The following is a 26,051-nucleotide window of genomic DNA, read 5'->3' on the forward strand; positions in this document are numbered from 1 at the left end:
CAACATCTAACACAAAATCCCAGTAAACACAAAAACGTTTTAAAAACGTTTTAAATAAGTTATATTTTGGCTTTTGGTTTAGGTAAAAACGTTTTAATAACATTAAAATGTCGGGTTATATAAAGGTCATGATAACGTTTTAAAACGTTTTAAATGAAAACACACTACAACAATATTTTTAAATGTTTTCAAAAAATGTTATTGTAAACTATTTTTGCAAACATTTTTGCCAAATATTGTGTCAATACTTAAACAACATTATGTTAAAATATTTAAACCCAGCAAACACAGAAATGTTCTTAAAATGTTTTTTCAAAACCTTTTAATAACATTTAAATGTCGGGTTATATAAAGGTCATGAAAACGTTTTAAAACGTTATTGAAAATATTTTGGGCAAACATTTTTCGCGCAAAATATTTTTTCAACCCCAAAATAACATTTTGTTTAGAAAGTTTTGTATCAAGTTTTCAAGAATGTTTTTGAAATGTTATTAAAACGTTTTTATACCCTTTATATAACCCGACATTTAAACGTTTTCTGTAAAACATTTTTGTTTGCTGAGCAGTAGATTATCAAAAATGTTTTTAAGGTTATGAAAACGTTTTATACATTTAATATACCCTTTATATAACCCGACATTTAAACGTTTTCTGACAACCTTTTATAACCTTTTGCGAATGATGTCGAAAACGTTTTGTGTTTGCTGGGATATAACATAAAATTGTTGCAGCTTTTGTCATGAATTCTGGTTTAAACCTTTTACTACCTTTTATATCTTCGTGTCAAAAATTGCCCTGATAGTAGGGCGAATCCACAGCTAGGATGGCGATTTTGTTCGAGATAGGTTGAGTGACTCAGCTAAGCACATCACCTGAACGATATGAGATACCACAGGGTTTCATTCATTAGCTGAAATGACACGTTTTTACCATCTGCGCATGCTCATATGAGTAATATTACCCTCTTTGACGTTGCCAACACAAGAAAATTTGATTTGTTGTCAGTTTTTTGTTTTCAATTAACTCACTGGAAGTTCAATTAACTACATGTAAGATACAATTATCATATTCTTTCAAAACATATATTTAACTGTAATTCCACCGAAAGGTTTATAAATTGACCGAAGAAATAATGTGATGTATTCAACTATTTGAGAATATAATCATACCACCGACATGCATCAGTCGATTTTCATTATAACTATAGGAATAAAATCAATTCAACTCAATATGAAATATAGGAATGTGAGTTTACAGACCATTGAAAGACTCGACCTCCGCTCGACCTTCAATAATACAAAAACAAAATGTTTTCAACCAATGTGTACTACCAACCGTGACTTACGAAGCTGAAACATGGTTACTTATTAAAATACTAAGAGGATGAAGCAAAAACTTGCATGCTGGGCTTCACCAAAAGGGATAGGAAAACAGTGGCATGGATCAGGAGCCAAACAGAAGTTACAGACATAATCCACACAATAAAGATAAAGAAGTGGTATTGGGCTGGCCATCTTGCAAGATCAATTGTGACATTTCTTGTTAATGTATCCCTTAAGGTTACACAAAGAGACGTATAAAAACGTATAAAAGACGTATAAAGTTGTTCTCTAAAACAGAGTTTTCTCAGTAATCAAATATCGCAGCGAGTGAAATGTTGGTGCATTGATGTAGCTTAACATTTTGTGTGTGTTATATACAAATTATTAGAATAAATTTGAAAATCCTTCGTTTAAAGCATTTTTACCCACCATGTTCACAAGATCAAAAACACGTTCCATGAGGTTTTTTTTCAAATGTGCGCTCCGTATAAATCCACACCGAGCGATTGTTTTCTTCTTTTTCGTATTGTATTACAAATCGATCAAAGAAATAATGTTGCCATGGGGAAGAACCAAATACAGTACCGATTAAATTTTAAAAGCCCGTTTTGGGGGAAAAATTTGGAGAATTTGCTTGAGAAAAAGCTGGTTTGTGAAATTATCGATATCTTGATTACGAGACGTTAATTTAGACATCTGAATACCTACATTATTTCTCAACATTCTGCCAATTGCTATTCCATTTGATTTTCACTCCAAATTGAAGCTAGTATTGCAAAAAACGAGGTTTTCCTCCATCAGTTCGTTCAAAATTTCAGCGCCGACATGCGTGTTTATTCTAAGAGCCATAATGCGGACGCGATTGTAATCATTGTAATTGCATCCAATTAGAGAAATATCATCCGCTTTGAGAACAGTCAATTGCGTAAGCCGATCTATGGCCGAGTGGATAGCGCGTTGGACTGGGAATCTAATATGAACTATTTTGTGGGTTCGAGTCTCCGTGTGGCTGAATCTTCTTTTTTTTCTCTTTTCTCATTTTTACTTCCTTTCTTTCCTCTTTTCTTTCTCCTTTCTTTTTTCATTTCTTTTTTTTTTTTCTTTCTTTCTTTCTTTCTTTCTTTCTTTCTTTCTTTCTTTCTTTCTTTCTTTCTTTCTTTCTTTCTTTCTTTCTTTCTTTTTCTTTCTTTTCGTTCATTTTCTTTCTCTCTCTTTCTTTCTCTTTTTCACTTTTTCTTTATTCTTTCTTGCTCAGTCCTTTCTTTTTAGTTTTATTTGATTGATTCGCTGAGTGCAGTGAATCGTGATTGTTTTTCACTTTATATAATTCAGATATTTGTAGGCCTGCTAAGTCTGTCTTGTTGATTTCATCCCACATTCGATTTACAAATAATTGCTTTTTGATATTGTTGTTGTTGCCTACCCTTACATTGTAATCAGGGAAATAGCAGCATTGATTTCATCAAAGATATCAAGGCTATAAATTCAAAATCAACACATTTTCCAGGGCGTAGCTTGACGAAGTGCCCCCAATCAATTTTAAAATTTATAAAATCCTTGTGAAAATTGCCGAAAACGGCTTGTGCCACCCCCGGCATCCGAGCTCCGGGCACGAGCTAAGCCAAGTTTCATAGCCTTTTCATGTCTTGACCGTGGATCGATATTCTATTGTAAGTAGGCCTACGTCCCGGTACGCTTGTTCATTTTCTGCATGGCTGTTTCTGTTATGAACTTACGCCCCTCTGAAATCAAGCGCATGAAAAACTCTCGGCTAACCTTAAATCAGGTACCTTTCCATGCAGATGGAAGAAAACCCGAATTTGCCCAGTTTATAAAGGTGGTGATAATACAGATCCGGGTAATTACAGGCCAATATCAATTCTTCCCATTTTATCAAAAATCATCGAGCGTGCTGTCTTTGACCAAATTTACCCTTTTCTAAACTCAAATGATATGTTGCATGATAGCCAGTCAGGGTTTCGGCCAGGTTTTTCAACATCTTCCGCATTATTAAACATTACAGAGGATTGGGCAAAATCAATTGATGATGGTGAGTACATTGGTCTTGTAATGTTAGATCTAAGAAAGGCTTTCGACACAGTGAATCACAATATTTTAATTGATAAATTGCCAAATTTTGGTATGGATGATCATGTTGTCAACTGGTTCAGAAGTTACCTTAGTGATAGATCTCATATAACTGGTGTAAATGAGTCAAAGTCTAATGACCAAAGAAGTTCTTGTGGAATTCCACAAGGCTCGATACTTGGGCCGCTATTGTTTATTTTATATGTTAATGAACTGCCTAAATATGTTAATGTAAAGGTGAGCATGTATGCTGACGATACAGCAATTTATTATTATTCAAAAGATGTTAATGATATTGTTAGAATACTAAATAATGATTTAAATAATGTTGACAACTGGCTTGCAAGTAACAAATTAAGTCTTAATGTTGACAAAATCCATTTTATGTTAATTGGTACTCCACAAAAACTTGCAAATTTATGTAACGATGATCTTAATGTAAACATAAAAGGAACCCATCTTCAAAAGGTTAATCATTGTAAACACCTTGGCATTGAAGTTGATGATAAACTGTTATGGAACAATCAGATTGACCAAGTGAGAAAGAAAGTTTTAACTGGTTTGTATTTTCTAAGGAGAGCTGCTAATTTTATCCCCAAACACCATCAGTGTCTACTTTATAAAAGCATTGTTGCCACTCACTTTGACTATTGCAATGTTGTTTGGGGAAGATGTAACAAAACCCTTATAGTCAGAGCCCCAACCTTAAAAAAGGGCTCTAAAACTGGAGTTAGGTTACCTTGAAAGAACTTTTTTTACAACCAATGTATATTGATAGTCTGGAACCTCAGGATTATGAATTCAGAGGTCGTATTTTTCTCCAGGATTGCAAAAAAATAGATATTGCGCAATAATGATGACGTCATCAAATTTTGGTGAAAAAAATGCAAAATTTATGAAAAAAATATTCTTACCTGTATGGATACATGAAATACTTCTTCTTCCATTTCTGTTAAGTTAGAAGCTGTATTATATTTAGATATTGTGTTAGGAAGCTTTTAATTTTATTTTTCACATTAACGTGTGTACTAAATATAATTTTTGATTGCGATTTTCTCAATATGCCGTTTTTTCACTTTTTTGTGGCTATAAATATTGGCTATTTTCTCTGATAAACATATATTTTAACCAATTTTTAAATCTTTTAAACTTTTTTCATATACACTTGAATGTTCTTAGTAAGAAAAAGTATGTTTGATTCCAAAATATATATTTGTATAACGTCTATCGGACAAAATGTGATGACGTCATCAAGTTTGACTCTTGAAAAATATCAAAATCATTTTTGTTACTGAAAACAATAGCTGACATCCATATATGTAATTTAAACTCACCCGGCCTTGATTTACGATTTCTGAGCAAAACAAAATATATACATGCATTGCTGTCTGTATAAAAATGAAACTTCAAACGCATTTTTCTTGCATTATGAAGTTTAACAGCTCAATGTTCAACACGATTGAGCTTGGTGATATTTTGCATATTACATTAATGAATCCCCAGTGTTATCACAAATACCCATATCTCTGCTCCCATCCAAATAGTGTGTGAGCTCGGGGTTGGACGGTACCACTGGGGGGGGGGGGGGCAAAGTTGCACTTTTACTATAGGTAGTTGATATCATGGGTTAGACAAAAATGCCTGATAGCAATTGAACCGGAGTAGCTTTTGGGGGAAAAAGGTCATTGAACTTTACACAGGGGCAAATTTCAAACTTGCTCTAATTGTGTTACAAACCATACCTCTAGTCACAAGGATTCAGAAACTGTATAGTTTGACCTATATCGGACATATCGTTCTTGAGTTATAACCGAAAAGGTCAAAGGTCACGTTTTTGGCTTCATGGGGGTCAAAAACATCAACGTGCTCCGATTTTGCCAAAAGAGGTGTCAAAATGTTCGTTTTGATAAATCAATTCAAATAAGGATAGAATTGCACCATCTTGCAAGTTTCGCTAAATAGGTAACACAGCAAAATAGATCATGGTCAATAGGTCTCAATTATGGAACTTTCCGGTGGTTTCCTTAAATGTTAAATCTGGTTGCTTTACACACTTTGCCATAGATAATTTAGATTTCCACGAACACGCAAATGATGGAACTACATTGAACGCAACAACGCACACAATAATACCAGTACAAAGAGGCTGCAGAGTAAACGTTGAAACCAACGAGTAGCGTACCTCTTGTAAAAGCCAGGAAAACATCTATACCACTTCTCCTTAGAAGGGTTATCTTACTATCTTACAAGAAGACAATAATTCCAAAAACCAAACGAGTCATCGTGACTTACTTCGGCATTAGACCCGGATGTGTCCGACTTCTCTCATTGTAAATGATGAGATCAACGTTGATTTTGTCTGCCCTAGGTCATACATCTATCACGGTCACCATCAATCCCTGACGTTGTTCAAAGTTCAATAGACTACTGTTTCAACATAGCTGCCAAATTAGGTCAGGAATTCACCACAGTAACTTGTGATCAATCTATGACATAGCCCTTGCGCTGCAGAAGAAGCTGCAGAAGTACAAGAAACTGATTCTTAGTGTGGGAGGTTTCCATATTGCATAAAATTTCATGCGAGCTATTGGTCTCCTAATGAAGTCAACAGGAATTGAAGACATATTAGTAGAATCGAAAACAGCAAATAAAAAAATGGCAGGGAAAGATTACTACCTAATGCTGCGAGCACACTCTTTAATGGCAGATACTGGGAATCATTTGAGTAGTGTCTTCAGGGTGAAGGAAAGGATGCCTTTCTGGAATGTCCCTCCGTATACAAGAACTTATGGCAGCATTGAAAGCAGAGGACACACACAAGGCCAGTGAGGTGTTCATGCAGGCAGATGAATCACTGAAGGCTGTAACTGCTTTAATGGAAGAATTCCAGAAAACCCAGTGCACATCGCCTATGTGTCATAATTGGCTGATGTACATAGATATGGAGTCGCTGTCAGTTATAGCTCCAGAAGTTGATACTGCCTTCAAAAGTGGCAAATTCACAGTAATTCACCAGTAAAAATTTCAATGGGGTGTGGAGTGACATGGCATTAGAACAGACATACAATAATGCAAGGACTCGCTTATTCCATGGCATAAGCTAGACTAACTGCCATAACTGGACGTAAAAGAGATGGTACACTTGGACAAGGTAAACAACAAACACCACGAAGATACTCCAAAGATGACTCTATATATATAAACATATCAATGCAACAGCTGAAATCCCAAATGCCATAATAACCAAGATGGTAACCCATTCGCTACTTGCACGGTTCCGCCATTATGCACTATGTGCGGGGAGAGCCTCGAACTGGCAGCATACATGAATGGGAATTGAACTAGTCATAACGTTCTGTGTAAGGTTACATAATTCTTCCTTTCATGTATGCTGCCAGTTCGAGGCTCTCCCGCACATAGTGCATAATGGCGGAACCATGCAAGTAGCGAATTGGTTTACACTGGTCAAGATCTGCTTAACATATCTACTAGACACAAGACAACATCCCTAGACCTTATAAATGCCAGATAAATTGATATTACTGCACTTAAGAAGGCACAGGAGACTTCTAGTATGACAGCCGACATTGTTAAAGTCACTGCATTAATTTGAGGCTAAGCTAAAAAAGAGAGAAAGAAAACTGCTGCTAAACAAGCCAAGAATGTTTCAGCAGTAGACAATGGTTGGTACTTTAGCACAAGTTGTAGAAATTTGTATTTTGTTGATGGATTGGACGAGAAAGACAAGAAGTCAGTATTCCAGCATGAATAGACAAGCTATCCAGGTTCTCCTTTTCAGCCGAATGGCTGCATTTGAGCAAGGATTTGTCATGGGAAATGGAAATGCAGACTTCATAAATGACATGAAGAAATCCCTAGGCGATGATTGGCCAGCTCATGGGTCACCTGCAAGCATGAGTACTGATGGTAGTTGTAGCGTGATAGTTGAAGCGATGGCCTTTATCAAATGGTTTCAGCAATTCAGAAGCGAAACTTTCTTTGATTTGTAAGCTTATTATCTGAAGAAATTGCTGAGTCTAAGACCTGCAGGTTGTGATGTCATACTTTGTCGGGGATAGGTATGATGTTGGAGATCTGGTATCATTGAATGGGGAAAAACGGAAAAAGCGAACAAAGGGGAACACTTCAAAGGAGTATAACCACAGGATATCCTGCTTATTCCTTAAGCAGTTTATTCATGATGAATCCGAAGAATAAATCCAACCTTCTTCACTATCTTGCAAAGGCAAGGGAACGTCCACATGCCAATCTACCACAAGGTGTGCATCTCATAGTTGGAGATTGCTTACGTGACCCTGGCTGTATGTAAATTAGAACTTACAGCGGCGGGTGTTGCGATCATTCCTGTTGTCATGTGCTCTCCATGAAGAAGCAGATACCAGGATGTTTGCCCATATTCAGCAAATGTACATCACCACAAGAAAGTTGTAATAATGCAACTGACACAGATGTAATCATCATGGGAATGTATTACGCTGTACGCATTCCTGGACTGAAGGAATTATGGCTTCAAAAGCTAAACATTGCATACCACTGTGGAAACATTGAGCAGAAACATGAACATTGCTGAACTGGAATTAACAGCAGTGATTCTTTCCATATACGTACTCAGCGGCTTTGACACAGTCAGCTATCCTTATCATAAAAGGATGGCTCTAGCGACACTACTAGATAGTGATAGATGGAATGCCTTCACAGCATAAGGTAACTATGGTGAAGATGGTGATATGGAGCTGGAAGAAAAAGTGATAAGGGCAGCAATTCTTCTTCGCGCTCTATGGGCGATATGGCTTCTCTTGTAGTTTGGAAGATTTGCCAGCCCCTCTGTTTGCAAAAGAAAATAGTGGACTTGAGACATTTTCCCCCTTGCCCCCTACAGAAGATGCATTGCCCAACACATCTTACGTCGTAGCGCCAACCAAATCATCATTAAGCAAGGCCATCTGTCTGAAACAGATTATCCAGATCCAACGCTGTATGGACGGAAGATTGTCAATGGCAAACCTGTCCCAATCATAATGCTGAAAGACCCCAAACCCCAAATCGCAATAAAACATAAGCCATGCGGGTGTCTAAATGCATGATAAATTGTAAATGTGCAACGAACGGTGTAAAGTGTATGCATGTACAGTCAGGTAGTCCTGATAAATGGGTACGTGTTGCAGCTGATTGCATTCTGCAGGATAAGGATGATGAGTAGTGTCAGATATGAAACTACAGACAGAATAAGTGGTGAAACAACTGCAACAGAAACTGCAGTTGAGAAATCTAGGTTACAGAAGTAAGTCCAACAGGGTCTTTCTTATCACGTATGGAATTAAACCTATTTATGATATATACAGTACCTCAAATTATACATCAAAGTTTCAAATGTATAAACAAACAAAAAGTAGACAAGTCTTGTGAAGCTCAAAAGTCATAATGCAAGAATTTTCATACAGACAGCAATGCATACCAATAGTTTCTATCGTTCATAAGCCGTAAAGAAATTGAGTGTGCGGTTTTTACACGTGTTGAAATTAAAGGTAACGATGCTTGTCATCATATAAAGCAATAAAAAATATTTTGATATTTTTTACATGTGGAGTCAGATTTGATGGCGTCATCATATTTTGTCCGATAGATGTTATACAAATATGTATTTTGGAATCAAACATTTTTTTACTAAGAGCATCCAAATGCATATGAAAATAGTCTAAATATATATTTATAAATATTTAAAGGTTAATATATACAAAATTATGTTTATCAGAAAAAATAGCCAATATCTATAGCCATGTAAAAGTGAAAAACCGGTTTATTGAGAAAATCGCAATCAAAAATTATATTTAGTACACACGTCAATGTGAAAAATAAAATTAAAAGTTCCCTAACACAATATCTGAATATAATACTGCTTCTAACTTAAAAGAAATGGAAGAAGGGGTATTTAATGTATCCATACAGGCAAGATGTTTTTTTTTTTGTAAATTTTGTATTTTTTTATCCAAAATTTGATGACGTCATCATATTTTGTCCGATAGACGTTATACTAATATATATTTTGGAATCAAACATATTTTTTTCTTGCTAAGAACATCTTAGTGTATAATGAAAATGTTTGAAAGATTTAAAATTGGTTAAAATATATGTTTATCAGAGAAAATAGCCAATATTTATAGCCACGAAAAAGTGAAAAAAAAGGCATATTGAGAAAATCGCAATCAAAAATTATATTTAGTACACACGTCAATGTGAAAAATAAAATTAAAAGCTCCCTAACACAATATCTAAATATAATACAGCTTCTAACTTAACAGAAATAGAAGGAGGGGTATTTAATATATCCATACAGGCAAGAATATTTTTTAAATAAATTTTGCACTTTTTCACCAAAATTTGATGACGTCATCATTATTGCGCAATATCTATTTTTTTGCAATCCTGGAGAAAAATACGACCTCTGAATTCATAATCCTGAGGTTCCAGACTATCAATATACATTGGTTTAAAAAAAAGTTCTTTCAAGGTAACCCAACTCATTTTTTGTAGGCTTGGGGCTCTGACTATTAGTAATAAACTTCAAGTCTTACAAAACAGAGCAGCAAAAATTATTACAGGTGTAAGTAGATATGAGTCAAGTACAGAAGCTTTAAATGTTTTAAACTGGAAAAATCTTGAAGAAAAGTTATACATAAACGAAGCAGTTACAATGCATAAAATTGTAAACAATCAAGCACCAAAATATCTGTGCAATAGATTTGTTAAAAAAGAAACTTGTTATAACACCAGAAATAAAGATGTTTTTATCATGGATAAGCCAAATACTGAATATAAGAAGCGTAGCTTTAAATATAGAGGTGCTCAACTGTGGAACTCGATAGATGACAATGCTAGAAGCATGTGCAATGTGAAACATTTTAAACAACTTATTTCTTAATATTTGTGAATAATTTATCATTTTGTATATTTTGTATTGTTCAATATCTGTATTATTTATGTAATAGTGATCTTGATGATGTGTTTTAATAAGTTAAATTTAATTTGTATATAAATCGTATATGATGTATGGATCTTGGGTATGGATGATGCGTGTTGAGGGATGAAAGGGTTTAACAATATGCTTGGTGAGTTGGGGTGTGCGTAGTAAGTGAGGGGTGAGTGGAGTGTACATGTTGTTTCATGGTGGGAATATGTGTGATTGTATGAAGATGAAAGTAGGTGCTACTTTTATAGTATTTTATATTAATATGAAATTTCTGTATTTGTGCAATAGTGGGCTTGCAAATTATCATGATGTGTTTTAATAATTTATTTCCTAATATTTTTGAATAATCATTTTGTATGTTTTTGTGCAATAGTGGTCTTGATGATGTGTTTTAATAATTTAAATATAACTTGTACATAAATCATATAATAATTTTTTATTGTGAAAGATGTATGGAGGGTGTGTGTTGAGAGGGTGAGAGAGGAGTGCATGTGAGAGTGTGACTGTATGAGGAAGAATGCAGGGTTACTATTTTATTTATTATATATATTTTGTCTTTTAGTAAAATATCGTATTAATTTTATTTTTTAGTCTATGTACACTAATGTATTATATTTTAAATTAACTTGTGTGTGTTAGTAATATTTTTAATATCCACACGGACATGTGGAAGAACAATACTGTATTGAACATGTTTTTACCGTGTATAAATAAAGCTATTATTATTATTATTATTATTATTATAGATAATAGATGGACAAAGAATGTCACAGAATGGAAGCCTTGGCTGGGCTCAAGACACCAAGGCAGACAGAAAGTCAGACGGAGGGATGAGATATTAAGTTTCTTAAGGATCAGATGGATGGCAAAAGCAAATGACAGGGATATTTGGTGCCAACTTAGGGAGGCTTTCGCCCTGCATTGGGCTGAATACGGCTGATGATGATGATGATGATGATGATGATGATGATGATGATAAAAAGGAAGGTTTTTATTTCAAACTCTAATGGTGACCCGCAGGTCAAATTGCTAGAATTGATGATGATGATGATGATGATGATGATGATGATGATGATGATAACTACCTGCTTTAGTGCTCTGTCTCCAGCAAATGGATAAAAAAGGTATATCACTTTTGCAATGATATGAAATGTTTAGTCTAAGAAAGATTATCAAAAATATTTACAAAATGTTGTTTACATGTTATTGTAAAACATTTTTGCCAAACATTAATAATAATATAAAATTGAATATTCATACGTAGTGGTATAAATTAAATTAGAAGATCACATTTTAAGTAGTGTTGAAGTCAAAAAATTCTTCTAAATTAATAATAATGTTTTGTCAATTTTCAAATAATATTATGTAATGTCGGATAAAACATGGCACTTCCATTTACCCTTTAAAAATATCCTGGTGTTAAAATTAGGCATGAAATTGTGTCTTTTAGTGTAAGATTTTTATACTAGCCTCAACTTCTGGAACCAATTACCTACTTCACCTAGTCTGGCCACTTTTAAATCTAAACTGAAAACCCATTTGTTTCCAAACTAATTGATCTTTCAGTTTTTTATTTTTCATTATGCAGTCATGTCTACAGCAGAATTCACCACGACCTTTGCAGGACTTAAACCCCATTAAACCAAGATAAACCTCATTGAAAACAGCTCAACTATGTTAAATCAGTGATGTGTCTCATATCCATGGTTAAATCCACAAATACATGTTTCTGATTTACCTGTCTTATATTGCAATGGGCTGTGGTGAAATAGGTATCATGATTTTAGTTGGATGCACCATTACAAAGCAAACGCACAGAACAATACTGTGCGTGGCCTTTGTTTCCCAAATGAGAACAATAGTCTGCGTATTGTTAACCAGGCTTGTTGATGGTACAACTCATGTCAAACTTGTCAGAGTAATTGTGATTGTATCATACAAGTAAATGAGAAACATGTGGTTTTAGACTTAACACGGTTTGGAAATAAGTTTTTCATTTTAGCTCCCTATCGGGCAGTCAGAACTCCATATTTGGGAGGGCTCGACAACAATCTTCCCAAAATCGCATTTTAATAATATTTAGATGACCATAGAGGGAAAGAATTGAAATTTGTTTTACAGCTTCTATGGCAAAAATTAATCAAACCGATCACCCGACGGTGTCCCTTCGAAGTTGGAGCTATCACAAGTCAGCTGTTGAGCACAATTTGCCATTGAAATTACACGTCCGACTGCTATGAAATTTTGAAATTCTCTCTTCGGAAAAATAGCTCGACAACAGCTTTCCCGTAAAATTTTTTACTTCAAATTGTAGTATGTTATGGATGAATATTATAATTCACATGTGAGCCTCTATGGCTAATATTGGGTGAAGGGTTTCCCACCAGCTCACTAACTAGTTTATTGCATATACCTACAATACAGTGAGTGAGCTAGAGGTCAATCTTCAATTGGAGCGCTGTGTGTGCACTGAATAGGAAAAACGGACAGTAACTGCATAATGTAGTTTAGATGTAGTTTAAGTTGTAGTTTTGTTCAAACTTGTTCAAACGCTATATAAATTCCGTTTTATCGTTTATCAAAGAACATCCAGTTCAATAGAATGTTCGCGTCATACTCGCACCTGTAAGATTAGTGTCTTTGAAAAGACCGACAATGTATTGAATCTCTGATTGCAGATATACATAGTTGGGGACAAACTTTAGAAAGTAAAGAGAGACAAGAAGGCTGAGACAAGGGAGAAACGACAAGTATATTAATTTTCAATATTTTTGATCAATTGAATCAATCAACCTAGAAAAGGGAGACGTGATAGCCCTACTCTACATTCCTACACGCAATATTTGTTATGGTGTCTAGTTTTTGATGTAACGTGACCCCACCGTGAACAATATACGAGTAGAACAGGGCCGTCGCTAGACCATTTTCTCAGGGGGTGTCGAGATATTGCTGGTAGACCTATAAGGCCGGATTTACCTTTTGCTGGCCCTTCAGCAACATGATTACCACCCCTGGCTCTTCGGATAGAGGACACCCCTCCCCCACACTGAAGTTTTTCCAAGCTGTCCCCAGAATTCCTTTACCGAGGAAAAATGCACACAAGCTCGATATAAAGTGCGTGCGTAGCGCGCGAAAATTTGCTATTTCAATCCTAAAATTCAAAGGGGGATGAACCGGAGTCACCGAGTCCGGGGGTAAAATTCCCTATTGTCCCACTGATCTTCTAATAAAAGAATATTACTTGGACTAATGCGCGCGAAGCGCGTGAAAAAAATGCAATTTCAATGAACACAATTGAGGACAATAAGTGGGTACTAAAATCGTGCCAAAGGAATATGTCTAGGCCTTTTACATCTTTTGTTAATTTAGTCCGGGTATTTTTAACCAGCTCATGCTCATGCTTATGAGTTTTATGCTTTATGCGGCAATTTGGCAGCTTAACGCTAAATGTTTCAAAATGGTCTTAATTTTTTGTATAAAATAGACCAAAAGGAAGATGCAAATCGTAAATTTTGTCACAACATTTCTGCCGACTGAGGAGGGGACTAACTTACCACCATGCCCTATGGCCAGTGGCGTAGAATTCTTTTTAACATTGGGGGATGGGGTTGAAATATTTCTTGAAGTATAGTGAATCCAGCACCTTATCAGATTATCCTACAAATGCGCGCGAAGCGCGTGAAAAAAATTACCATATTGAAGCTAAACCAGTGGTGAAGTGTGGTACAAAAGTGGAATTAATTCGGTCATTGGGGTGATTGTATATGGACCATCCACCTATCAATATATTGGGTGATTTATCCCTCATCACCCCTGGGATCTACACCTATGCCTATGGCTAATCTCCATTGGTGCTGAAGGGCGCGGTACAGAAGGGTGATGAGATGCGCACATATTTTGTCGATCTTGCAAAATCATTAGTTCTATGTCAACATCATCTCAACGCGCCTGACGACCAACATCATTGTAGGTCCATTATACCCGCCCAATAGGGCCTATATTACGAACTGAATGAAGTTTTCTCCCCTCCCTCTCCTCTCCCCCTTCTCCCCTTTCCCCTCCCTCTCTTTTCTTTCTCCCTACCCTCCCTCTTCCCCTTCTTTCTCCCTTTCTCTCTTCCTTTCTCTCTTTCCCCCTTTTTAGGGATCGCCAGGGGGGGGATCGCACCCCATACACCCCCATGGCGACGGCCCTGGAGTAGAAAATCACATTTTCTACTCTTACTACAATTTATTTCGTATCAAATAACGCAGGCCAGTATGACCGCTGAACTAAACATTGATACATTTGTAAAATGACACATGATAACGGAAATTATATTCATTGATATCAATTCGCTATAAAATGGAAATGATATTCATTGATATCAATTCGCTATAGATTTAAAAGTTGTTTTCACCTATCACTATGGTAATTAATCCTGTTGCAACACTACAATGTTGGCTATTTATTTGCTTCTTGTGACACGTCAAGTCAGCTTTTTAAAGGAAATATCTTAAAGGATATTTAAATATTATTATGTGTAAATATCTCTGGATTTAGGTTGGATTGACTTACTCATTGGTTCGTTCACTATGCATTTGCAACTTTTAAAGATGCACCAACTTTCATATAATGGTATCAATCTTTGCCAATTTAGAGTGTATGGTAGCAAATTTGGTATCAAATTAAAGATACTAAGATTCTAAACACGACCTTATCAATCAAATTGTTATAACAAGGAGAAGGTGTAGGACGGGTTACATAACTGCGGACTTTCTTTATAAATATTTTCTTGTTATCGGAATAGGACCTCGAGCGAACAGTAACGAGTAAAAAGCCGGGAAATTGTGATTATCAAATTACTAGCAGTTATAATATCGACTACCTTGCAGTGGCACCTATAAAAGTGTCCCTTCCTGAAGAAATGTGTTTTTAAGGTTCAAGTGAACCCATAAACATGAAAAACGTTAGGCTATATTGCGGGCAGAGTGCAAGACCATCGTATAAGTAACATATTTTGGCGAACTTTGTTTTCCTTTCCCCCTTCTTTTTCCTTGTGAATTATTTCAAAACACAGACACGCAAGGCTCTTCAGACTTAATTAATAATTCCTTTATCAATTATTGTATACCCAGGATTGAAAGTAGCTCTTTAGAAACCTCGTTAGAAATGTCATTCAGAATCGTCCTTTGAATTTTCAATTAGCGGTAAATATCAAAATAATCAAATATTATTTCTTTACAAAATTGTACAAAAATGAATACAGTACAAGTGAATACAAAATGGAATTAACATTGAGTAGATCCGGTGTTCAAAGTTACAAATTGTTTGTCTTGAATAAATAACAAAAATTATTAACCTTAAAATATGTCTGTGTCTAGTAGGTAATAGTAATATAAATGGCAAGAATCTACGAGCGTTTGAGTCTTTAGGATTATCTATTCAAAACCACTCTGACCATGAAAGCCTCTAGAAGTCTAAGTGAACGCGTAAATTGATTGTAGCGTAAATTTAAGAACAATAGTTTCTGCGCTTCGCGTGGGTACCGCTATTTTTTGAGCAAACGGGTGCGGTTAATAGTCTTGAGCAGTCGGCGGGGATGATAATAGCTGGTAATCATGTTAGCTCAGGAGCGACATAAACCAGTTACGCCAACCGGCTATGTTGGAAACTTGGGGTGAAGAATTTCTTAATTTATTTTTACTAAGAATCGGTGCCGCTTTTCAAACACATTTTGGGATGGGGGTAGGGGTGTGGTACAATATGAAATGCCCCCCCCCCCCACGTTTCGGCAAGTACTTCCTTGGTCAAAGTAGGCTTACTATAAATATATCAACTTCGGATTGACGCCCTTGCCCAATAGTTTCTGCGCTTCGCGTGGGTACCGCTAGTTTTTGAGCAAACGGGTGCGGTTAATAGTCTTGAGCGGCGGCGGGGATGGTAATAGCTAGTAATCATGTTAGCTCAGGAGCGACAGAAACCAGTTATGCCAACCGGCTATGTTGGAAACTTGGGGTGAAGTTACTAAGAATCGAGTGCCGCTTTTCAAACACACCCGAATGAAACTGATGGCTAAGTACCCTTAACCATGGGCGTCAATCCGGGGGGGGCAGGGGACATGTCCCTCCACATTTTGGGATGGGGTGGGGGTGGGTTACAATATGAAACGCCCCCACCCCCCGCGTTTCGGCAAGTACTTCCTTGGTCTAAGTAGGCTTACTATAAATATCCAAGCAACATTCGGTAATATACCTTGAGTTGGGGCTAAAATAGTATGAATTTTTCAATTTTCGCCCTTTTTTCATCCTCTATGCATTCAAATTCACATTGGGGTGGGGTGGGGGTGTCCCCACAATAAACTCGGATTGACGCCCTTGCCCTTAACACATACTCTATCATCGACGTTTGCTTTCATTGTCACGTCACTCACTACGATAATAGTTGGTATTGATCGTACAAATGAATGCAACACGCGGGTTGATTCCCAGGTGACCAAATTACGGCTTGTATGAAATCCATCATTGTGCGCGAAAAATCATCTAGGCACACTCGTTTTATATTTCTAAATTCAAGTTTTTATATTTCAAAATACACTTATCTAAGATATGATGATGCTATTGATTTAAACAGAGAGCTGATTTATTTCTAAATTTTCCTGCAATTGAAAAAAAAAAGTGAAAGTTAAATAATGTTGATTGATGATAGAACCTAATATCGTATAGTGAAAACGGGAAACGCATAAGCAACCTCATATTCTTCAGTTTCTTCCTATCACATATGGTTTTAACAAAAACTCATGTTTATTTAACCCAATTATTTTCGTTTCACTAATTAGCAGAATTCTTTTAAATTATTTCAGGGTTTATGCACACCACCTGTTCATGTGAAAACAACTCATGATGGTACGCTAAGATACCCAAATTTACCGCCAAACGATTATTTATTGTGAGCCCGTTATAATCATTTGTACTCAAGAGGGTTTGGGGTTGATGCAACCTTCACCCATACATTTTTCTCTCTCTTTGTATTCTTTTTTAGTTTTGATTTTTAACTGTTGTTACTTATTTTGGTATCAAAGGATAGAAAAGACTCATATAGCTGTAATACAACAATAACCCCCTTTTGGTACATATGTTACAAGAATTGCTTTCGGTAGACAAGAGTTAACAACAAGAACAACTTGATATTATGTGCAGATGACTGAGAGGTTATTGTATTCAACTGATGAACTACATTATATCTACGAGTCTCAGTTGCCACATGTGTTCTTTTATTGATGTCAGTTGTGGAAGCGATGTTATCTGATGTATCATCTTTATTTATACTTAATTTAAAGAAAACATTTTAAGTATACTACGGTGATTTTTATCATTATTAAAGGGTTAAAATACACAATAAGCAAATTTTCATTCAATCATATAATATAATTGATAGTTGCATGAACGTTTTTATCATTTCCTATATCTTGATGCATTAGATGACACAACCGACAGAAATACGTATTCGTTATATGACGTCTTAAATTCCCATGCTTTGGGCTATTTTATTATGCTGAATATCAAGAGCAAAAAACCCGAAAATCGGCACAAAGCTTCGATGAATATTGTTATTGTTGATCATACAAACATACTCAGATTGGCGTTGTAGTCGTACAATATCAAGGACTATTCTTATGAGTCTACTTAAGTAGAGAAATTAGCTACATGCATTTAAATGGGACTTCAACTATTGAAAAATATTGAAAAGTACGGAAGCGTCTAAGTGCCACGACTTGGCAAGATAATTATCCATGTCTACTTATTATCAGCATTATGCCAAAATGACAATACAAATTGTCTCGCTAAGACAACTTTAAATGTAAGTCAACATGGCAAGATAAATTATCATTTATCAAATAAGAAACACTAACCGCTAAATTTGGATATTAAACTAGTTTGCTCCACAGGGCTACAAAAAACACTAACTAATATGGATAGCCAACACTATAAATTAGCTTCCGACAGAGGGCAGGGGGAATTAAGGGGTAAAAGCTTAAAACATTAATATTAAAAGTAGATTATATATTCTGTGGTGTCAAATTGCATTAAGGTTTCTGTTTTACATTAAGGTTACTCTTGCTTTCTTGCCCTGGGGGGCCCTTATAATGGGTCCCACTTGGAGTGCTTAGTCGTCGTATGGAAGTCGTTTTAGTATCAACAAAATCCTCAAGGCCACAGGGCCGGCAAGCCTGAGGCCGGTGACTCCCATACGACGACGAACACTCCAAGTGGGACCCCAATATAAGGGCGCCACAGGGCAAGAAAGCAAGAGTAACCTTAATGTAAACAATATCATTGATGTAAAATTGACCAACAGTAACGTTAATGTAATTTGACACCACATAATATATATTCTACTTTTAATATGTCGACATCCGCTTTTAATAAGTCGACGTGGCATGTTAATTTATCTCACCATGTCAACATCCACTTTTTTGCTAAGTTGATTTGCGTAATAATTTATCTTGAAATGTTGACATAATGCTGATAATAAGTCGTCATGACAAGATAATTATCTTGCCATGACACTTAGATGCTTCCGTCGACACGAATATTATGCTATATTCTTAGAAAATACATTTGTTCAATTTTACTATCATTCTCTAAATGTGAAAGGTAAAATATCCTGACACAACGCGCGAGAAAAATCGTATGTAAAATATATACGACAGAAATGCTGAAAAAGGTTTTGTTTGTTTGTCTTACTTTGTCTTATTGTAATTCAATTCTGTAATTCAATTCGGCCGGAGATATCATATTTGTCTCTAAGGAACTGGAAAATACAAAAAATCAGATTCAATTTCAAATCTTCTAAATCAAAATAAAATGTTGAATTTTAAATAATTGTATGTTTGTTACCATGTTTCATTTCATTTGTCTTCTAACTTGTATATGGTTAAAGGTAGTGGCTCTTATAGTACAATCCTTGCTGACGTTCTGTGTATTATTTGGGAGGTGCACCACTGTGTGGTCTATGTATAATGGAAAAAGTAATTCTACAAAACAAATTCTACGATGCCCCAGTCGAAAAAGTACTAATAATATAAACAACAACAACAACAACAACAACAACAACAACAACAACAACAACAACAACAACAACAACAACAACATAATAATATTTTGGGGTTTGGCTATATTCAAGAGCTAGATGGACCAGGAAAGGGTGTTGGGAGAAAGGAGAAATTACGATGGATCAGGCCAAACATCTTACGACCCTTCTTACAAATGATATTAATGTAAATATTCCAGGAAAATTTCGTTCGATTGGTTGGTTGTTAAGATGTAACTGAAGGTCCGGGTAAGGATCGTTTTTGGTAGATATAATCATGGCTTTGGTTTTCCTGTGTAATGGTCACTAAAATGACCCAGGCCAAAATCATCTGCTTACGAATTCACGCAACAGCCAACACACAAACACACATTGATGACAAAATACATAACTTTTAATGATTATTATGGAATAATGTGGGGGCACATAACACCTGGTATTATCATGAAGAACGTTGCAAGAAAATCAATTAGATATTTTGAAGGTGCCGCAGGACAGAGCCCTGTGGCACCCCAGAAACAAATGAAACAAGGCGAGAAAGCGTTGACGGCAACACACTGTCTGTAAGGTGGGAATTTACACATGACAAGAGTTGATTAGATATGAAGCAAAGTCAGTGTGGCACTTTATCGAAGGCTTCCGCCAGATGGAAAGGGGCAGCCACAACATCTTTGCGGGCTTCAATGGCATTGTGCACGACTAAGATTGCTTTAACGAGAGCATTTGTGGTAGATGAATTGGGAAGGAATCGAAATTGCCTCTTATTGTATTGTATTGTATTGCAGGTGGAAGAGAATATCTTTATGAATGACTTTCTCTAAAATTACGGATATGATGTGTTCGAGAGAGATGGGACGGTAGTTTGTAATGTACTTTTTGTCTCTAGATTATGAAAAAAAACACCATATTTTCCGAGTTGATGTGACCCTGCCAGAAGACAAGGAAAGATTAAAAAATGTAGCTAAGAATTATATGTTTTAAAAGAAATACTAAATGTTACAACCAAATGGAGTAGCTAGGATGAACTATATTTGTTATATGAGATATTTATTATAATATAGTAGCTAAATGCACAGCTGAAAGAGTGCTCAATACCTAGGTAGAGCAAAAATACATAAATTTAACACATTTCCATGATATGGGTTGGTACCCTGGGTTTCACGTCTGTTTTCTACGGGCGATCATCAGCCAACTGATTATTTCTTTTTTACACGGCTTGTTACCTTTCTCCTATGACGACAAGTCGATATGAGTTCAGATTTCTTATTTAAAGTGTTTTGATTATTGATGATTTCGATTTTCTCCTCTAAGCAAAGGTTGCATAACCCCGATTGACGCATCGATGTATTTGACTTTTTTACTATGTCCCATCGAATTTCAAAGTCCCTTTCCTCTTTCTTTAATTTCCATACAAACTTGGAAAGTTCTGTTTCAGTTGAGTATTTTTCGTGCCGGATTGATTTCGTATGATTATGGTAACGTGTTTTAAATGGGCCACCAGATAGGCCTACATATACATTTTTTGTGTCATCTGATGATGAGGCTTTGTTATACCTTACGTGGATGGTGTTTCAGAGCGCATCTCGAGAGTTTTTAAATCTTACAACATCTCTACCGCCGTGAAATAAACCTATTTATTATATATGTTTAAGTTAATTACTTATTATGGATAAATTTAATATCAAACATAAAGATTTAAATGCGATATTTATTTGTAATGTAGCGCCTCCAAACAAACTAGGTCAACTTTTGCGCTGAAGTTGTGACCTTAGTGATAGTTGATTACTTATTATGTGGATTGTTTGTTTTATTGTTATGTAAATAATATATGGGCCAACTATATACAATTTAGTTATATTGGTTTTGCATCTCTCTCTATCTGTACCATTTCTTTCTCTCTCTCTCCCTCCCTCTGTCTCTCTCTCTCCCTCTCTCTCCCCTACATCCACGTATCTCTCTATTTTTCTCCTCTGTAGAGATTTCAAATGCAAATATATTGCGGATGTTTTAATATCCTGGAGCATAATATCTTCAAACATTCTAGTTATTGAAACCTTAATGATAAAATGAGGTATAAATCCCTACGGTACATAATAATGGCCGGGACCAATGTTTGTCTCAGATTAATGGACCATGTTTGCAAAAGACATAATGTTATTACGATATTTTTTACCAATGCTCAAATCAAAGATATCAAAAAATTAAAATACGAAATGACATATTGAGGACTCAGTGCAACAGAGACGCATCTCCATTAGGTCCCAGAGGTCAGTTATTCTTACACGATAGTATACACAGCATTACACAGGCAGTACACTCCGGTTATATCTAATGCGCTTTTATAAATACGCACGTGACCCATGGACACAACGGGTCTTTTTATCTTTTCAGTTCCCGTAACTCTATTGTTCAGATACAAAAACGCAAGGGATTCAGTAAGTTTACTGTAATCTGATTTCATTGTTACCTCTGAAGTACCAATCAGCTTATTTCAACAGACATGATAGAAGTGATTACCTGTGTCAATATTAAAAGGCTGGAAATAAGAGTGTCTGACCGGTGTTTTTATGGTCTAGCGCCCTCTCGTGTTTGACACTGTTAAATTGATTCATATTATTATCATGATTACAAAATGCCAATCCGAATGAAAAGGTCCACCTTTTTCTGTAAAAACGTTGAAAATCACAAAAGGCCCGTGAGCATGTCGCACTTTTAATGCACCCGTGCAGGGCCGCAGTGTCGCCCTTCCCTCGTATCAATGCCTATCTCCCTATTTTGCTTCATCCTCTCCCCCCCCCTCCGAATGATCAGTCTCTCCACTCTCTCCCCGGTCCCTTCTCTCTCCTCTCGAGTTCTTCTCTTTGTAGTCTTTTCGTCTCTCCCTCTCATCTCTTTCTTCCTCACCCCTCCCACTCTCACTTGTTCAGTCTCAAGTATCCCCTCCCTCCCTCCCTCCCCCTCCCTTGCGAAATGTATCAATATGATCCATGACTGAAAATAAACTCTGCAAAAATGAACATTTAAAATAAACCCGAGTCTTGCATATAGGCGCAACCAATTATCAGATTAGCTTGCCATTGGTACGAATGAATAGAATACATTATCTTTGCTCCACTGCAATTCTTTTGTATTGCATTTCAATATAAAACATGATTACCAAAACACCACTTGTATGCGCCTCATTGGGAGATATTTGACTATTTTAGACGCTCGTTTCATCGCCAATATAAAAGACTTTTGCTTATAACTTGGCAACATGGTTAGTATATATTTCAATGCAAGACAATTTTTACGAGCCACTTACGTCTAGGCGTAAGTGCATATACACTAAACACAAGTCAATTGAAGCCGTACAATTTACCGCGAATTTAGGACCGTAAAATTTAGACTCCTCTTTTGTCTAGATTAGCACCCAACCGCACCTCTCAAGGTTTTATGTAAAAAATCAATATAACTTACCAAAACGAAAACTGAAATTCACGAGCTTCAAATTTTCAGTAACTAACAAAAGGCTAGAATAAAAGATGGGTCACACATGGGATACTACCACTTCAGAATAACAATGACTTACAAAAACTATTACGGATACGGAAACAGAAACTGAAAGATAAAACGACGGAACATACCAAGACCAGCAAGCGTGACCAAATCCTCATGCATTGACCACTATACAGAAAGGGATAGGAACTCCGTAGATAAATATCATCAAATTTAAGTATTAATTGAATCCGAATTTGTAATATGTGATCAAAAACAACATTTTAAAAGTATTTGACGACGGAAAAAATATTCAACGACGGAAACGTTTACAATATAATCACAAAGTTGAACAAAATTGACAATTTTGCTGCACAGCAGTCTCATGTTGTTCCGCCTTTGCATTCAAATGTATAGACAGACCATTCGCAATGTAAAAGGTCACTTCGAGACTTACTGTCTATAAGCTGTTATGGCAGCGCGGAGGTGGTCACGTGCGTACTTATAAAAGTGCATTTATATATATAACCGAAGTACACTGACAGGGGAGCTAATGGATCGAGCCCTCGATATCATGATCCTTTTTCTAATTTTAATTTTGCGAATGATGATCAGGTTTTGTTACTAGTTCCACAGGATGAGATTGTTTCGAACGTAGTTCACTCCATCGCAACATCATCTAACACAAAATATAACATATGATATTGTATATCATCTACATGTAAAACGACGTGTTCTTTCATGGCCTTATACCCTTGGGGTAAACGCACTCATGCCGCACCCCTGGATACGCCCATGCACAGCTCATTCATTCCGGTAGGTACTTTCCCTCTCTGATAAGCAACTCCACCGGGACTACAGAGATAGCTCAGTGAAGGAAGGTGTATAAAGGGGAGATGAAAACAACAAGACAATCCTTGATGGATTTCAAATTTACATTAAAATCGACATTAAAAAAAGCGTCGGTCTGTCCGCACATCTACAGGGTGGCCCAGAAAAAAAAGAAATAGGCATAAGAATCCTAAATTTAAGAACAGCGTGTATCCCATCTTATTCTGCATCATAATACACTAAGGGGCGCTCCAAAATTGTGATTACCCAGAATGGAGTATTTAAAAAGTGAAAACCCAGATGGCTAAGCCAAAACCTAAGAAAGATAGACCAAAGAAAGACGATTCCACCAAGTCAAAAGGCTTAGTTGCGCATCTCGAGAGTTTTTAAATCTTACAACATCTCTACAGCCGTGAAACCCATTGTACGCTGCGGAATCTCTGGTCCATCCCAAGGACAAGCGAGATACCCATCATTCCACGGACGTCATCTATTTATTTCCATGTAAAAACTGTGATTTGTCATACATTGGGGAGACAGGAAGAAAGTTCGGTAAACAATTGGAGGAGCACAAAACTGAGGCTGAGAAAATTGGTGACAACATAAAAACCAGATCCACCAGAAAGGCATCCCAATCGGTTGTTCACAAATAGGCCACTACCGACAACGTAGTAGACAACAATCATGTCATCAATTGGGAGGAGGCTAGAATCGTTGGCAAAGAGAGTGATAGATATAAGAGATGGATAAAGGAGGCGATCACCATCAGAAAGCGGGGTAAAACCATGAACAAAGACGAGGAACAATACAACTTGAGCCACGTCTTTGACGATCTGATAACTGAAGAAAAATCAACTGACAACTCGGTTGCTAAGCAGCAAAAATCATCAGCACATGTACACAGATCGTCATTGCAACAATAGCATCGATAAAGGAAACTGTGAGTTTCGAAACGTCTGCAAGTAAGTGGAAATATTTGGACTAGTTGTATGAAATTACAAATATCTGTCTGTTGTCTTGTTTGCTACCAAGTTCATTTTAAACTTGCCTTCAGTTTTTGACTTGAATTTGTTTTTTAAACAGCATGTAGTTTTCGTTGTTTGCCTTTATATTTTGTTGTTTGTCCCTGAAGAAGAGCAGTTTATCTGCTCAAAACGTCGGTTGTGTTGTGTTTTTGTCTGTTTGGCTTTGTTTGTCTGCACAGTGATTTTGTACTTACTTTGTTTTCCTGACAATTCTGTGGGCTCTGGAATTGGCAATTTTTTGGCCATCGAACTTTGCCTGTTTTTGTGTCTAGACTGATTGTTTGGTTTATCGTGTCTGTTTATATGCACAGTAATTTTCATCACTTGTTCTAGTGCACCTTTGTATTCCCATTGATCCTTGTTGGTTTTGCAGGTTTAGCACTTCTGTGGGCCTTGGAACTGCTAATTTTTGGCTATCGAACTTTGCCTACTTCTTATGCCTACATTTGCTGTTAATGTCCCCCCTGCATACTGTCTAGTCTCTATTTTACTTTCCCCCCTTTACATCGCAAAAGTTTAAAATAGTTGCTTTTTCTTGCAAAACATTTAATTAGGTTTTGTTCAACTTGTGAAAATACTGCATGATATTAAAAATGACATAATTTTATATGATGATTCTCGGAACTTGTAAATGTATTTTTTCGTTAATGTATTATGATTATTGCATAACGAATTCTAGCTGACTAAAAAGTTAAAATTAGATGTTAAATAAAGATCTCCAACAAACAAAGACACACTTAAGAAACAAATACTAGTAGGTTCAACATTGATATATTAATCAAAAAGCACGTAGAGTTTGCAATTTGCTTACTGTAGTATTTAGTTTACGTCGTAAATTCCTCTGAAATCCAGTCACCACATAATGACTTATGTCTTGAATCATAATACTTCAGAAGAGCTGAAAACTTTTCCATGAGCTGAATACACGTGGGTGTTACATGTCCGTAAGACAATAAGGTGTAATTTGTACTTGCAATCACAACCTATAAATATGGCCGAGTTTCATCTAATAAGTCCTAGGGGCATTTATGTACCATATTAGGAAATTTGAGCGGCAATCTTAGATTATTCTCCAATCGCTAGCAACAAGAATCGAAATTTCATCAATCTTGATGATCGTTCTTCTCAAGTGAAAGAAATTAAGATACAAGAACTAAACAAAGAATATCTTTCTTTTTCATTTACAACGCCATGTTACCGCATCAAGAGAGTTAATGGAGTGAAAGAGAAAGAAAGGGGGAGGAAGAG

This window comes from Amphiura filiformis, chromosome 11 (assembly GCF_039555335.1).
Source record: "Amphiura filiformis chromosome 11, Afil_fr2py, whole genome shotgun sequence".
Classification (NCBI taxonomy): Eukaryota; Metazoa; Echinodermata; class Ophiuroidea; order Amphilepidida; family Amphiuridae; genus Amphiura; species Amphiura filiformis.